Genomic DNA, 7,968 nt, shown 5'->3' with positions numbered 1-7,968 from the left:
AAACATTTCCAGTTATACCGTAGCTGGAAATCTTGTGAAGTAGACCCTTATGCCATACTTTGTCAAAGGCCTTTGATATGTCAAGAGCAATTGCCCTAGAAAGGAAGCCTTTGTCAAGAGGTTCACTAATCATGTGGGATATAACCGTCAGCACATCTGCGGTAGATCTTGCAGAGCGGAAACCATATTGTGTGTCACTAAGAAGGTTGTTTCTGCTGAGGTGGTTGACTATTTCTCTATTTAATATTGATTCCAGTAACTTACTCATTACACAGAGAAGACTTATTGGTCTGTATTGAGAGGGATATGACTTATCACCTGAATTCTTAAATACAGGGCAAACTGATGAGGTCTTCCAGGGGGTCGGAAAGCACTTCTCCTTAAGGCAGCGCTTAAATAGTTTCGTAAGTATGGGAGCAAGTTCTGGTTGAAGCTTTTTAAACACTATAATTGGGATGCCATCAGGGCCAGTTGCTTTACTGGAATCTAGGTTTTTTTATTAGCTTGGCGACCTCATGCACGGATATTTGTATATTACCTAGCTTGTTCTGTGTTATAGGAGGAAATATGGGGAGTTGATGGCCTTCGTCGCATAGGGTAGAATTAGCTGCAAAGTTCTTTGCAAATAGTTTGGCCTTGTCTGACGCTGACGAGATAACCTCTGGTCCATTGATAATGGTTGGGATAGAACGCACACTTCTGTTCAGGATCCTATTTGTTATTTGCCAAAACTGGTGGGAACCAAGCCGCTGATCAGCTACCTTGGATTTAACAGACTGGGCATATAGCTCTCTTGCATTTTTTATTACTCTTTTGCAGTGGTTGCTGGCAGTCCTGAAAGCAGCTTTAGTCTCAGTGCATCTATTACGTTGGTAGTTATGGAAAAAGTTATTTCTGTGCGCGATAGCAGCAGCACATTCTGGGGAGAACCATGGCTGGCTGTTAGGTTTTTGTTGGAATTTTTTTGATAGTATGAATTGGTCTATGCCTACAATTAACCATTCGGTCAGATCTGATACTATAGAGGACACTTCCTTTTTAAACATGGAGTGCAGAGGTAAATCAGATATGAATGTACGGAAGCTATCCCAGTCGGCCATAGAGTATCGGTATACAGTACGGTGGAGGGGTACGTCTGATGGCTTCTTACATTTTGTTTTTATCTTAACTGATACGACGGAGTGGTCGGAGGATCCTAAAGGAGAATGAACGGTACATGAACATAGCTCAGGGGAAGTTGAAAGAAAAAGGTCTAAGAGGCTTGCATATTGATTGGGTGTATCGGGCACACGGGTGGGTTCGCGAACAATCTGAGTGAGGTCATAAGCAATGGCAAAATCATGACAAAACCTCCCCTCATCATCTGTCTTATTTGAATGGGTCAGCCATTCCACGTTGTGGACGTTGAAGTCACCACAGTGTGGATGTTAGCCGAGGGATGTGAAGACAGTATGTGGTCTATTTTCTCAGATATACTCTTAAAGATAGTAACTCCGCTGTTGTGGGGCCTATAGAGGGCAAATATAAATGCAGTGGTGTTAGCAAGTGCAACCCTGAAGCACATATAGGGTAAATTAGGATCTTCTCTAGAGATATCCCTGCCACATGGGAAGCCGTCCTTAATGTAGGCACATATTCCATGCCCATGGCGATCTTGGGAGTAAGATTTAGCTGTTAAATTGGAGTATCCATTAATTATGAACTCATCTAGGGAAGTGGTCGGCCCTATTCCAGTTTCACATAGAAATAATATGTCCGGTTTCGTCTCCTGTAATTGGGTTTCAACCTCTGGAAGGTTAGAACGTAGACCCCTGATATTGGAGAAGGAGACCTGGTAGTAGGGGTCTACGCTGGAAGATGGGGTTCTAGGTTTAATCGAGTTTTTATTCTGGATATATTTCATGTTGAGGTTTGGGGATTTGTGGAATAGGTCGGCATACTTGGTTAGAGCAGTACAGAGAGGGAAAGCAAGAGAGAAAAAGACAGGAATTTGTTTTTTATTTGTAGCACACGAAAAGGTAAAGCCGTAACAATTACCCACTAGTATGGCATCGAGAGGCCCCACCAGAGACTACTGCATGGTCCAGATCCACTCACCAAATGGCAATACAGCAGTCCCAGTACTTTGCGCCTGCTGATAGGACAGCCTCCTTAGTGGTTAATCCAAGGATCGGGTCCCTGACTATCAGGCGGATAACGTCAGCCCAGACAAAACGTTTACCTCCAGCACCCTTACTAGTGACATGTCAACAAGGACAGACAAAGACAGAAAAAATATCCGACATCTCAGACTACTGGTCACCAAGTAGTACCGACCTTTAAGCAGCTTTTTCTTCACCCTTTGTCAGAAACATCACTCATTGAATGAGGACTGAATGACAAAATAGGAGAAGCGAGAGTTACTGGAGCTGCCAATAACACATCCACTGTATTATCTACTCTCCATTTAAAAAAAAAAGGGGGGAGAAAGGGGAATGGGTACAAGTGACTTATATCTAAGTAGTAAGTCCGGTGCGAACTTAATAATTCATGGCATTTTGGTGAAAAATTTACTTCTCATTATGTGTAAGAAAGTGTTTTTTTTTTGTTTTTTTTAAATTAAACTAGTTTATTTAATGTTGAATGGTTTTACATTACGCAGATTCCATGAGGAAGTCACTTTTTATTAATTAAACAAGGAATAGTCGTTTTTCAACAACTATTATTAATGTTACAATGTACATATTAATTGTAAGAAAAAGTGATTTGTTTCTTAACCACTTTCCTTAATGTAACAAAGAGTATGTGTGAAAAAGCAACATGATATTATAGCGGTTGAAAGAAGAGATCATGAAACTTAAATCCGCCCGTTGAATTTGCTAGGAATAAATTCGGATTGCTAGACAGCTTCTGATAGATTGGAAATATTTTAAGATGGTATTTATTTGTATGCCAAAGTTTTCCACAAGGAAAATGTTGTCGATGCTGATATTGCCAAGGATAATACCTACGATGTTGAAGCGGGTTTTGTTTTAAAATGTTTACAAATGATTAACAACAAAATTGGTTTCATTATTAACGATTCAAGCATGTTTAAAAATAATGAAGACTGATCATGTTGTGTAAGTTTTCGCGCGCATGCAAAACATAAAGAAGGTGGCTGGTAATGACAACAGAAAATAGTTTTCATTTGCGCGTGGAGAAGCGCAACTGAATATATATTTCCAGCAATAGTTAATTGTATCAGAGAGCAATATTATTTTATATAAAATAGAAAATACTTGTCCTGCCTTGATAGGCTTCAAAATAGACTTCGTGGCCTGGTGGGAGATGCCCTTTTCTCTTCGCTGCAACCTCTATCTCACAGAAGAGATGTTGCGAGTTTGTCTCTGCTGTATCGTTATTTTCATGGAAAGTGTTCGACTGAGCTTCCATCTATGGTCCCCCCTCGCCAAACTTTCACAAGAAACACTAGACTAGCTGAAAACATTATCAATAATTTTCCACACACTTTATCTGTGCCTAAACCTAAACATAGATTCCATGATCAAAGGTTCTTTCTTAGAACTGCACACCTGTGGAATTGTCTTCCGTTTTCCTGCTTTCCAGCTGTCTATAATATGGTTGTCTTCAAGTCCAACGTGAACAAGGTTCTGATGAGCCGTCCAACTTAAGTTAACAAATTTACCAAACTTACATTACTATCGATTACTATATTGTCCTTTTGACTACTCTACACTCTTTAATCCTTATCCCTGAGTGGCCTATCGACCTTGATAAATGGTGACGCTTATGTAACAAAATAGAAAACGCCGGTACATATCGTCGTATTTTGCATCTTTTATAAATGCTACAAGAATTCTTACATTAATCACATTAGTTGCTTTTAGTTAATAAAAATGATAATTCCTCTGCAATTAACGTTGGATTTTCATTTTTCTTCATGTGTTTGCATTTTTAAAACTCTGTTAACCTGAATAATTTATGTGAAAACATTTTTTAGGGTTAATGACGAGTTATTTTTCAATGCATTTTGTAATATTAAGTCTTTGTTACATTAAATATAGGGTTGGATAACAAAACATTTTAATCACACTGTTTTAGAATTGATTTTTCAGAGCCTTCGTAAATGTTAAAACTTTATTACTTTAAATAAAATATTTGAAAAACATTGTTTTCTTATAATTAATCAAAAGTTCCTTTTCAACGGCACTTTAGGGATTAATCAGAAGTAACGTTTCAGGATAAGTTAGTTATCGCCAACCAACATCTGTTTCGTGCCGATAAGAATACTGGTAAGTTATTTATCGCCAGATTGTCTTGTGGATGCAGATAACGATACTAATAAGTCACAACTCAGTGTTAGATAAGTGGAGATCACAACGCTAATGTGTTATTTATCGCCAGCCATGGTGGGTACAGATCACAATATTTATAAGGTAGTTATTGGTAACCAGTGTTTGGTTGATGCACATAAAAATACTGATATGTTTACTCTCACCAATCTTTGTTAGGCTGCGGATAACAATATTATTCCGTTAATTATCCCCAGCCAGTTGCTGATGGGTGCAGATCACAATACTAATGAGTTACTTATCCCAATATAATATTTCAAAATTTTAATTCTATGGAAATTCATATCTATATAGTGTTTCTTCGTTATTCAATATTAGTGTTTATTGTTGTGATAAATATTCGCAAAAAAATGTAATCAGTTTAAAATTTTACACACGTTAAGACATTTGAATTTAAATATTGTTTATTCTAAAGTATTATCACATTTTTTGTCCCTCCTATAAAACTTAAAGAAAAATAATCGTTGATATTTCTTAGACTGAACTGATGAGGTATTTTTTGAAATTGTAAAAATAATATAATTTGCCGATTGTGACATACTCATGAGATGTATACAGATTTTCATTTTAATAATTTTTTTCCTCCATATAACTTTTCTATGCCTGTTCTTTCATAAAAGTATTACTAAATTTTATTCTCATTCAATACAACATATTTTCATAGTTTTAATTAGTTAACAGGGATTTCGTCCGTCTTTTGAAGTGGGAATTGGGTCGATGAGAGATCATAATAAAATGAAATTATGTTTAATGTAAACATTTTTAATAATTAAATATTTACAAAGTATTTTATGTCCAATTGGAACACCTTCATTGAATTCTTTTCACAAGAAAATTTAGAGATACTTACTTTTCATTCATATTATTTTTCCAGAACTTGAAAAAATCTATCTATACTCCTATCAATTCATATTAAACCCAATCTTTTATATTAGTATTAATTTGCTTTCCCACAAAAGCAAAATGTGACAGAAGATCGTGTTTAATGTGGGGTGAAACCAGTTCCCCGAAAAAAGGCACAAGAGGCACTCTGGTTGGGACAAAAATTGAATTGTCCTAGTATAGAGAGTTCCCCCTCCATTGACTGGGACAAATTAACTTTAGTGCAGCATCTGCAGAACATATACTGCGCTTTGATCTCGGCTCGAAGGCCAGGACCAACAGGATATTTTTGGGTTCCCCACAGAGCAAATTAGGCAAAAGTCCGTTTTTTAATTGTAATTATATTCATGCAGATATTCTACATGATTTATACTTGCATAATCTTTGCGTAAAAAACGTTATAGTAAACACAAAATTGTTTCCATATATATTTATGTATACGTATATATTTCTGTTTAACAAATTTTGCATACCAAAATCTTCCTTTCATTTCCCACACATTTTAATTGTATTGAGGCAATGCATAATGTACCATATCATTAAAAACAGGCAATTTACAGCATTTAGATTAGCCACCAATCTTTGAAAGAGCGATGTCAATCTTTAGTATTGCTGCCATATCCTAGGAAGAGACATTCTGCAAATTTGATCTGCAATATCCATTGAAAACATAACAATCAATAGGAGAGTAAGGTCAGAATAATTGTAATAATTAAGACAATCAAATCTCATACATTAATTTCCAACATCGCAAAGATAACAATCAAATGTGATTAAAATGCAAATAGCTTTAATAACGATTATCATGAAAACTCATCTAATGAATTCAAGCATTCAATTTCATAATGAATTACATCTATATATATAAAAACGAAAATGTTTGTATGCATGTATGTACGCTTTTCCTCGATGTCCACAAAAGGCTTCTTTCAGAGAAGCGCTTGCTCGGTTAAAAACAACTCACGGAACTCGCCTGTCTATTTAATTTTATTGACTTTCAAACGTTAATTATTCCACATTTCCCGCATCGGCACGCGTTACATTCGGTTTTTGGTATAAAAAAGCGAAACTCGAAACCAGTTGTCTCAAGAGAGCTAAGTAACATTTGTTCAATGTCGACTTCGTCATATAAGACTATAGCTTTCATTTCGCTCCTCCTAATAAACAGGGAGCGGGTTTTAAACACAAACAACCCGATTTATTCACCTCATTCAAAACTGTCCCGCACAAAATGCTTACTGCTGAATATCTATCGCCGTCACGTCCATCAAAAACGCGCACCTGTTTGTTTTTTAAAACTTTACTATTTTCCAACTGCGCGTCGTGAAGTCTTCGTTATTTTTTTCACGGGCACCTGTTTTTGTTTTTTTTTCACATTTTCGGGTTTTTTACGCATACCCCGAAAAACACCCGGGCAACGCCGGGTACCCCTCGCTAGTATATTTATGAAATACATATTGTTGCAATTATTGCCATATTACCAGACAACATTTTACCCTTTTATTTATTTCTTCGACCAAATTCACTAGTTAATAATATACTGATTCAATTTTCTTGCAACTATTAAAATTAAAACAGTTGATATTTAACATGTTTCTATAAATTTCATCAAAACATGCCTTATTATCAAGTTATTAAGAAAAGATAATCACATAATCAGTACTAACTATTTCATAAGTTATTTTGATTAAATTAAAACTTTCCATTTTCTGTAATAATATATCTCAGGCAGTTTTTCATACTCGTCTACAAAAATGTATACAAATCCCCACAAAAGTTAAAAATGTACATTATTTCTAACGCCTAAACGGTAATAAAACATTTTATAAACATAGAAAATGTATTGAAATTAAGTTGGCACCAGTGGAAAAAAAATAACAACAATTTTTTAAAATGCGAAAAGAAAACTCAAGATTAGCAACATAAAAGTGTACAACCCCCTTACAAAATAATATCTAGTATTTTGTAAGATAACAATTATTGTTGATTACAGTATGCAGACGTTTTGGGTAATCTCCTGCAAAATTCGGACATGCATCTTAATATTTTATACTATTCCGCCACACAAATTCTCTCCAATTATCGCAGATTTTAAGGCTCTCATCTATGGATCCGTAATTTCAATTCTCCCCATAAATTCACCATAGGGTTGAGATCGGGAGATTGACTAGGCCACTTTAAAACATTCATTTTATTTGAATTAAACCAATTTTGTGTGAGTTTTGCAGTATATTTTGGATCGTTATCATGTTGAAATGGGCAGTCTGATTTCAATTTGAACAGCTTCACACTTTCTTTAAGGTTTTTCTTCAATATACTCCTATAAAGTGCGCATTCATTTTCTTTTTTTTTCCATATTTCCTACACCTGCTGCACAAAAACAACCCCAGATTATAATGGATCCTCCACTAAATTCTACTGTAAGAATAGTGTTTTTGACTGGTATTCAGTACATTTTTTCCCCAAACTGTCAGTGTTTTTAGAGTGCTAAGCAAGTCACTTTTAGTTTCATCTGGCCAAAGCAGGTAATGAAGAGTATTATTATTACCTGCTTTGATCAGATGAAACTAAAAGAAGCTTGCTTGCAACATTTGCAAAATCAAGTACAGCACGAACATGTTTTGGCTTACGAACGGGAGTTTCTTTGCTAATCTAGAGAAGATGTCTTAAATCTGAAGGGTTCTACTGATTGTCTCCTAGTTAACATTAATTTCACTGTTTTCTAAGTCTGACTGCATATCTCCAAGCGTAA

This window comes from Euprymna scolopes, chromosome 4, assembly GCF_053919585.1.
Source record: "Euprymna scolopes isolate OS-2025 chromosome 4, ASM5391958v1, whole genome shotgun sequence".
In the NCBI taxonomy this organism is placed as follows: domain Eukaryota; kingdom Metazoa; phylum Mollusca; class Cephalopoda; order Sepiida; family Sepiolidae; genus Euprymna; species Euprymna scolopes.
The sequence above is the reverse complement of the archived record's forward strand: the minus strand, read 5'-3'. Positions refer to the sequence as shown.